We start from the raw sequence: 10,159 nt of genomic DNA on the forward strand, positions 1-10,159 counted from the left end.
ATTGCCTTTATCGGCTTTTACAAATAATAAATCTTTGTGGTTTTTTTGAAAATTTATAATGTTTTCTGTAATTTTATTATTATTTTTAAATTTGTTATTTCTCTTATGATTTGAAATTAATTGCTGAATTTAGCTAAAATACTGATTGAAAATTAAAACGGTCGAAGAAAGGAAAAACAGTTTGGATCTGCTGTATCTACAATTGTTTTGTATATTTGTTAAATTTTAATTAGTTAAAATTTAAAAAAGGACAATATTTAAAATTCAATCAAATGGAATTTGCTTAATTTCGAAATAAAAGTGTTCAAAATTTAACAATTTTAAATTTAAGAATCTAGAAATTAAATTTGATCAATGTATTTTTTTCTTTTACAATATAATATTGACTAATATTAAGTATCAGTCCTGAATTTTTATTTCCTAACGTTAAAAATATAATATAATTTAATTTAAGAATCAATTATCAAGCAAATTTGTAAATTTAAGTTTGAAAAATTGTTAGAAAAATATTTAATAATTTTGAAAAGAAAAAAATTTTAGATTAGTTAGCATTTTGAAAAGAGGACGATACTTAAAATGCAATAAAATAGAATTGAATCTGTACAGTTTCTGAATAAAAGCATTTAAAATTGAATAATTTGAAATTTAAAAAACCAAAATCGGAAGCACTTAAAATTGACAAATTTTAGATTAAAATTTGCAAAATTGGACGAATTTATTAGAAACAAGTTTAATGCATATTTTATTTTACAATATAATATTAACTAATAACTAGCGTTTCTGAATTTTTATTTCTTAACATTACAATTTTAATGTTTCAAACATTTTCAAATCCGTGACCAGACAAGTTTTTAAACATTAAATAAAAAAAAAATGGTTTCAAAAATAATTAATCATTTTCAATCGAAACAAGTTTTATTATGAACAATTAAAGAACCCATTATTAAACAAATTACAAGTTTTGAATAAAAAATCCAATATTCGGGATTTTTCTTGGCACCCAAGAGTACATAGAAAAAATAGAGGAAATATCTTAAAAACAGAATAATTTCTCGAAAAAAATGTACCAAAAATACAAAAATAAAATGGGGTGACTGAAAAATCCCGAAAAATAACATTCCCGACACTTCAAAATACCCGACAATGTAAAATTTCTGAAGAATAAAATTCCTGGCAGAAAATTGCCGAATTATAAAATCCCTGGATGCAAGCAATCACAATTTTTTCATAAATAACAAAAATTAATTATTATAAATTTTAATTGTAATAATTTAATTAATTTTATGAATTCAAAATTGTAATAATGTTTTAATTCGGTAATTTTCTAGTTAGGATATTTTATAATTCGGCAATTTTCTGTCGGGAATTTTATTATTTGGGAATTTTCAAATTCGGCAATATTATAAACGGTCGAGAATTGTATTATTCAGGAATATTAAAGTGTCAGGAATTTCATTTTTCTGAATTTTTCAGTCGCCCCAATTTTTTCATTGGGACGACCGAAAAATCCAATTCACGGCACTTTAATATTCCGAGTAATAAAATTCCTAAATAAAAAAAAAATCCCACATTAAAACTTTAAAAATTTTTTAATGTATTTAAAAGTATTTTATGTATTTTGTAATAAGAAATAACAAAAATTGAAATATATTCCCAATATATATAATTGAAAATTCCCGACAGAAAATTGCTGAATTATAAAGTATCTGAAATTAGAAAATTCTCGAATATAAGCAATATTTTAATAATTTTATTAATAAAAATTGGTTACTTGTTTAGATTTGAGAATGTTCTAGTTTGGATATTTTATAATTCGTTAATTTTCTGTCAGGAATTTTATTATACGATAATATAAAAATTCAATAGTTTCATAAACTATCGGAAATTTTATTATTCGGGAGTTTGCAGCGTCGGAAATTGTATTATTCGGGGCTTTTCAGTCGTCTCAATGAAATATTTCGATAACAAACATTTTTTTGATGTTCAATGTAGTTAATAAAATTATTGTTTGAATTTGAAATAAAAATAAGTTTTAAAAAATCTCAATGCTAAAGAACAAATACAATTTGTTATTTGTTATTTTAAAGTAATTTTAAATCATTAAAAATTTTTAATTAATGAAAGTAAATAATTTTAAAGTAATATACAGTGATTAAACAAAATACATTGAACATTAAAAAATTGCCTTTTATCAAAATATGTCATTTGGGTTCTTTTAACAAATAAATAATGATTGATTTAAAATAATTAAAAAATTGTTTCCATTCTGGGATTTAACAGTATCGAATATTTGCTTTTTTGGGAATATAATTTTTCGAGACTTTTCATTCGTCCCGGTAAAATGACTTTTCGTGTTACTATATTTGAATATCCTGTAAAGAATTGAGTAAATATATAATAGAATGGAGAAAAAAAATTTAGTGGAGACAGGTAGAAGAATAAATATTGCCACTGAGAAGGAACCTGTTTTGGACCCTCGATTACGTTACCGTTCCCAAACCCGAACCCTTCAAACATTTATTTTAGAATTTCAGACTTACCTGTCTGTCTCCCCATCCCATAAATTTACCGAATAGATTATTACGAAAGGTGAAACTCTGCGACGGCAAAATAACAAAAAAGACCAGAAGAAATAAATTGAATCCCTTTCTTCTTTAAAAAATGGGCTATAATAAAAATCTAGATCGCCCATATTAATTAGTTGAATAAATTGTACACATGGAAATTTATGTAAAATTTCATTCAATGATTTATAGAAACGTCAAAAAATCACGAATGATAAAATTACCGACAATTTAAAATTACAGAAATGCATAAAATTCCTGAATAATAAAATTCCTGATATTTTTTAATATTACAATTTGCTAATTCCTCAATTATAAATGTGCCAAATTATAAAATATCCGAAATAATCAATTCCCGAATTTAAATTATTAAAATCCTCCTCATAAATATTAAATATTGATTAAAAATACAATAATCAAATATTTTTTAAAAATCTATATTTTTAATGTTTAAATTTTCTATAATTATTTTTTTAACTTGAAATATCAATAATTTTAGAAACTTTAAACATAAAAAATAATGTTTTTAAATACTTGATTAATTTATTTTTCATAAATAAATAATATTTTTTCTTAAATTAATTGTTTAATTTCAGGAATTTTCTTGTTCGGATATTTTATAATTCCGTCATTTTTTGTCGTTATTCGAAAATTTTAAAATTCTTTAATATTATAAATTGTAGGGAACTTTATTATTTGGGAATTTTATAAACTGTTCCCTAATTTTACTGTTCGCGAATTTTTTTAATTCTGCTGCTGGACCGTTTTTGGGATGACTGAAAAATCCCTTAAAATCAAATTTCCGACACTTTGAAATTTCCGAATTGTAAAATCTCCACAAAAGAAAATTCACAAATAGTAAAATTGTCGAACAATTTATAATATTGCCGAATTAGAAAATTCCGGAATAATAAAATTCCCTCAGGGGAAATTGCCGAATTTAAACAATTAGATTTCGATTTATAAATAATATTTATTTATTAAAAATACAAAAATGAAGTATTTTTATCAAAAACAAAAATTATTTTTAAAGTTTATAGTTTCTAAAATTATATTTTGAATTAAAAATAACAATGATTGAACAAAAATATTTCTGGTATTCATACTTCTTTGAATAGAAGCTATAATATATAAAATAAACAATATATCAAAAAGAATGTAAAATATCAATATTAAAACTTGAATAATTTTCAATACCATATATTTTCAAAATTCAATAATTTTTCGTTTTATCTCTTAAAAATGGCAGAACTTTGCATTGGAAATATTTTTAATTGAAATGTTTTTAATGCTATAAATTTACAATTAAAAATTCTGTAATTTTTATGATTAAAATCAGATTTTGAAGATTTTTCAATTGTAAATCTTGAAAATTGAAGAATTTTATCTTGTGAATCTTCATAGTTACATGCTTTTAACACATAAATCTTGAAAAATGAATACTTTGTAATAATTTTATATTTTGAAAGTTGATGGGTTTTTAATTATAATTTTTCAGATTAAAAAATCTTCAAATAAAAATAATGCAAATTAAACTTTTACAATTAATCTTCGAAATCATCTAACTTCAAGAATTGTCTTTCTTACGTTTTAGAATAGAATCTATAAATAAAAAATAAACAATATATAAATATAAAAGGTAATCTAAGATATAAATTTAAAAAATTAAATAATTATCAATACAGTAATTTGGAAATTCAAGAATTTTTAGTTTTATGCCTTAAAAATTGTAGCACTTTGCACTGTAAATGTTTAAAATTGAAAGGTTTTTAATTTTACAAATTAAAAATTCCGTAATTTTGATGATTAAAATCAAAATTTTTCAATTCTGAATCTTAAAATTTTTTAAATGTTCTCTTGTAAATCTTCAAAATTAGATACCTTTAAAATATAAATATTGAAAATTGAATAATTTTTTATTATTCTATATTTTCAAAATCCAGGTATTTAAAATTTTTACTCTTCAAATTTCCAGAAACTTGAATGATGAACCTTCAATTATGCAAATTAAAGTCTTAAAATAAAAAATTCTTTAATTTTGACGATTTAAATGTCAAATTTCTTTAAGTTGGAAGAAATAGAATTGAAAACTTTAATCTTCATTTCCAAAAATAATCGAAATTTAAGAATTTTTATTTGTACATCTTAAATTGAACCTGCAATATATGAAAATATATATAAAAGAATCTAAAATACAAATCTTGAAAATCCAATAATTTCAATATAATTTTTTCTAAAATCGAGAATTTGTAGTATTTGAAAGTGAAATTTTGAAATTTTTGAAAATTCACAAAGAAAAATTCTTTAATTTTCATTATTTACATCAAAAATTTCTTCAATTTGGAATATCTCAAATTGAAAACTTGATTTTTAATCTTCAAACTCAACCAAATTTAAGAATTTGTATTTTTTCATCTTAAAATAGAATCTGTAATGTAAAACTTAAAAACTGAATAGCTTTCAATTTAATATTATCAACATTCAAGAATCCTCAATTGTAACTCTCAAAATGTTATAATTTTCCATTGTAAACATTTAAAATTAAAGTCCTTTTTTTAAAATTTACAATTAAAAATTCTGTAATTTTAATTTTTAACATCCGAAATTTCTTGAATTTTGAAGATTTCGAATTAAAAACTTGATTGTTGATCTTCAAACTCATCACTTAAGAATTTTTACTTATACATTTAATAAATTACAGATTTTTTAATCATACCCAGTAAGATTCAGAATTCCAGAACCTCTCTGAACATAATTTATTCATATAACCAAAAATAATTTTAAAATGAATATTTGTATAACCCAAGAAGTCTTCTTTAAATCAAAGAATCTGTTTGCTTTTCTATTATTATTAGATAAAACTTTGTTTTTAAATAAAATTAAAATAATTTGCTCTTTTAAGAACATCTTTCTACAATGTAAGATCACAAATTAACTAATCACATTATTTCTTTGGTTCCAAGTCCTGCTGGGATCAAATCTTATATTTTAAAAAATTAATCTATATAAATTACTGGAAACTGTTTAAAAGTAAAATTAAAATTTTATAAAAACCGACGTAACTATTTTAATATTTATTTTAATTTTTTAATATTATTTATATTTTATAGTACTTGAAGAACGAGAAACGAGATTATAAAATTTTCTCAAATCTTTTACAAAATTAATTAACTTTAAATTATTATTATTATTTTAGATTTAGAAGATTCAAATTGAATTTGAATAACCCTCGACAAATCGTAACATCCCCCCCCCCCACCTCTTTTCCCAAAAGAAAGAATCTATTGAGTATTTTATATATAGTCCCTGTAAAATAAAATGCGTTGTGAAAGCACCTTTAAAAAGTGAGGTGTCCTGAACTTTACTATAGCACCTGACTATAGTCATATACCGGCCATATAGTAAGTGCAGGTCCGTTGACTTTGCACCTGATTGTACCACGGGACCGATGACTCACCTGTTACTAGTTTTCTTCCTTTTCTATTCTACCTTCTTATTCTTTTACTTTACCTGTCTCGTCTTCTTCTTTTTATATATTCGTAATACCCTCGCAGGCCTTGGACTCTCTTCAGTCGTCAAAAATAATGAAAATAATTTATTCAAATTTTAAAAAATATTATCAAAATAGTGCCATAACATTTTTTAATTATTAAACTAATATGTAGGAGGAATTTTTCTACAGTGGATATTTATTAATTCAGAGCAGAAATAAAGGCATAATTAATTTTAATTTAATAATACGTATAGTGTCTTGACTATTAAGTAAATTAATTATTTTACATTTATTAGTTTTTTTATTGAATGATTATCCACTGCGAATTAAAATATCCACTGTAGGTTGTAAAAAGAAAAATTAACTTTGTTTTTTAACCAACATTTCTAGTTGTCATACCTAATATTTGAAGAGTATTAAAAATGAACTTCAATGTTTATTTAAAATATTATTCTTTAGTCTTTAAATGATCAAAATGGATATTTATTTAGTTCATTCTTTTATCTTCAAAAGTATCTTATTAAATTTTTGGTTAAGAATACTTCTTTTTTTCATTTAAAGTCATACTTCATGATTCAATATTCAAAAATTTGATTACATTTATTTTTCTTGACTATACATTCTTTCTGTAAAATGTTACCTTTTTTTATTCAAAATAAAATTGTCTGGTTAAAAATTAATCTATTTCGGGGGAAAATTAAGTTTTTTTTTAATTCGACTATTTTGTAGAAAATTATTATTTTCGGATATAAAATTCAACAATTTAGCAACAAATTCAACTATTTGGTTAAAAATTGATCCCTTTTGTAAAAATTCGTCTTTTTGTAGAAAATAAATCTTTTTATTTTAATTAAATGTGATTATATTGGTTGAACATTCAACTATTTGGTTCAAAATATACTCATTTATTGCAAATTCCCCTTCTAGACTTAAAAATTGATCCATTTTGTCAAAAATTATTCTTTTTTTAAAGTTAATTTTTTTAATTAAAATTCAACTGCTTTGTGAAAAATTGATTAGTTTTAGTAGAGGTTTCAAGTGTTTTGTTAAAAATTCATTTTTGGTGGGTAAATATGAGCTGTTTTGAATTATTGACTAATATCATTTTCCTTCAAAAATTCACCTTTTTTAGCTAAAAACGAATGATTTTTTTGACAACTTCAACAATATTATTAAAACAATTTTGGTTGGAAATTGATCGTTTTTCGTTTTTAGTAAAAAATTTAGATATATTGTTGTCAATACGTTTCTTTTTGTTATAAAATTAATCTTGTTAATTAAAAATTTAACTACTTGATTTAAAGTCAAACTACTTTGTAAAAAATAATTTTATTAATTGAACAACCACATTTTTGGTTGAAAATCTAACTATTTTGTTGAAAATTATTTTTTTGTTAAAAATAATATTTTTTTAAACATCAACATTGTTTTATTATATTTATTAGAACATTCTATGTTATATTTTTAGTGAAAAATATTATTATTTTGTTGAAAATTCCTCGTTTGGATTGAAAACTGAAGTATTATGGTAGACCATAATTTTTTATTGAAAATCTATACTTTAGGGTTAAAAATTCAAAAGATTTTTTTTATTTTGAAAATTCATTATTTCGGTCTAAAAATTCATCAATCGTGGTAGAAATTTCATCTTTTTGTGGTTAAAAATGCACCTGTTGAAAGTAAATCTGGTAAAGATGAATTTGTTTTTTTTTTTTGTAAAAATTATAAAGTTAATCATTTTTAGTTGTAAAATAAAAAAATTGTTTGTTAAACATTATTTCTTTTCCAAAAGTGACACGTGCGTGTCATCTGTTGCTTAAGCCTTAAGGTATGCATTAAATATGAAGATAAGGAAAAGACATGAAATACCAATGGATCGATTTTCATGACTTCACGTACAAGTGGGTCTCTCCCTCTCTCTTCGCTTTCACACACAATCCTTAACATTTTTTCATGAATTAGAAGAAAATTATTAAATGTTTGTGACAATTTTTCATTATTTATTTTATTTTTAATATGAATTTTGCAGTCTCAAATAACACTCATTTCCAGTCTCTCAGACTGAAAATTGGGTTCTTAAAAACTAAAAAATTCCAAATTTTTTTAATATTAATTTTCTTTTGATAAAAATTTAATTTGACCATTTTTCGTGGAAAATGTATTTTTTTAAGTTAAAAATTGATGTATTTTTTTTAAATTGGTATTTTTTTGATAAGAATTCATCTTCTTTTTTGTGTATTCATCAATGTAGGTTGAAAATTCAACTGTTCGGTTAAAAATTCAAATATAATGTTGAAAATTATCATTATTTTGTTAACAATTAACCAATTTTGTTACACATTCTATACTTAGGTTGAAAATGTAACTGTTTTTGATTAAAGTTTAATCCTTTTTCGTTTGAAAATTCGACTATTATTTAGTTTAAAGTAAAACTAGTTTGTTTAAATTTTATTTTGCTGTTCTTGCGTATTTAGTTGCTAGATAGAATATTTTGTTATTTTTTGTTGTTGAAAATTATTATTTTTTACTGAAAGTTTGAAGTTTCCATCTTTGGTTGCAAATTATTCTTTTTTGGTTGAAAATTCATATTTTTGTTGTTGAAAATTTGTCTTTTCGGTTGAAAATTAATAATGTTAAAACTTCAACTATTTCGTTGAAAATTCCACTTTTTATTACAAAACTGATCTTGTTTGGTTTAAAGTAGAATTAGGTTGATTAATTTTCGTTTGCAGATTCAGTAGCAGATTGGCCCACTTTGTTGGAATTTCTTTATTTTTTGTTGTTGACAAAAATTAATTTTTTCACTGAAAATTTAACTTTTCCATTTTTGGTCGAACAAGTATCTTTTTTAGTTGAAAATTGATATATTTATTTGAAAATTCATATTTTTAGTGTATCATTCAACTATTTGGTTGAAAATCCAACTATATTGTTGAAAATTAAATTATTTTGTTAAAAAAAAATTTTGTCACAAGTTCAACACTTTGGTTGATACTTTCACAGTTTTTGGTTAAAATTTGATATTTTTTGTTTGAAAATTCATGTATTTTGTTAAACATTCGTCTTTTTTGCAAAAAATTAATGAACGTTGATCTTTATTTGTTGAAAATTCAAATGCCTTAAAAAAATCCAATTATTTAGTCAAAAATACAATTGTTTTTTCTTGAAGTTTAATATTTTTGGCTTGAAAATAGCCAAATTTACACAATTACAAAATTATTACAAAATTACACAATTTAGTAGAAAATTCCACTTTGCAGTTTGAAAACTGAACAATTTGGTTAAAATTTTAGTATTTTGTTGAGAATAAAACTATTTTGTTGAAAATTAGTTTTTGTGGTAGAAAATTAATATTTGCTGATTGAAAATTCAACAGTTTTGCAGAAAATTCGTCTTTATTTGAGAATTCGTCCTAGTAGATTACAAATTTAATTATTTTATTGAAAATTGAATTATTATATTAAAAATTAAATTATTTAGTATTATCTATTATTCAGTACTATTTTATTGAAAATTAAAATATTTTGTTGAAAGTTTTTCTTTTTAGTCCAAAAATTAATATTTTCGGGTTGAAAATTTAACAACTTTGCGGATAATTCGTCTTTTTTTTAAATTTGTTCTTTTTTGTTTAGAAAGTAAAATTAACTATTTGGTTCAAATTCAACCATTTTTTTCAAAATTTTCTTTAAAATAATTTTCATTAATTAAAGAATGAAATTTTAATTCTTAAAAGCTGCAAAGTAATTGCAATAACCATACTAAAAAAATGTAATTAAAAATAATAATGTTTTATTTATTGTTTACTGAAAATTTATTAATTAAATATTTTTCGCATTCTTTGACTGGAGGAAAATATTCCTATGGAGAAAAGCCGCGCAATCACTGTTTGTATTCAGTTGCCATCACTACTAAAATTTATATAAGAACGCCTGCGCCTTCTTGTATGGCCTTCCATTCGATATCAAATGTTCTCCAGTTCCTTGACTCCAGAATAAAGTTAACCTACTTATACATTTTTTTTCAAAATATAATTTTTTCTCTACAATAATTGTATTGAATATTTATCAAAGCATATTTAAAAAATAAGAATTAAATAATTAAA

The 10,159-nt window shown here is 22.2% G+C and overlaps 1 protein-coding gene across 2 annotated transcripts in view; it reads left to right on the forward strand.

The window, feature by feature from the left end:
• Positions 1–10,159, forward strand: part of LOC117177413 (protein grindelwald) — a 39,951-nt gene that overhangs the window by 11,669 nt on the left and 18,123 nt on the right. The gene's annotated exons all lie outside the window — the stretch shown is intronic.

This window comes from Belonocnema kinseyi, chromosome 7, assembly GCF_010883055.1.
Source record: "Belonocnema kinseyi isolate 2016_QV_RU_SX_M_011 chromosome 7, B_treatae_v1, whole genome shotgun sequence".
In the NCBI taxonomy this organism is placed as follows: Eukaryota; Metazoa; Arthropoda; class Insecta; order Hymenoptera; family Cynipidae; genus Belonocnema; species Belonocnema kinseyi.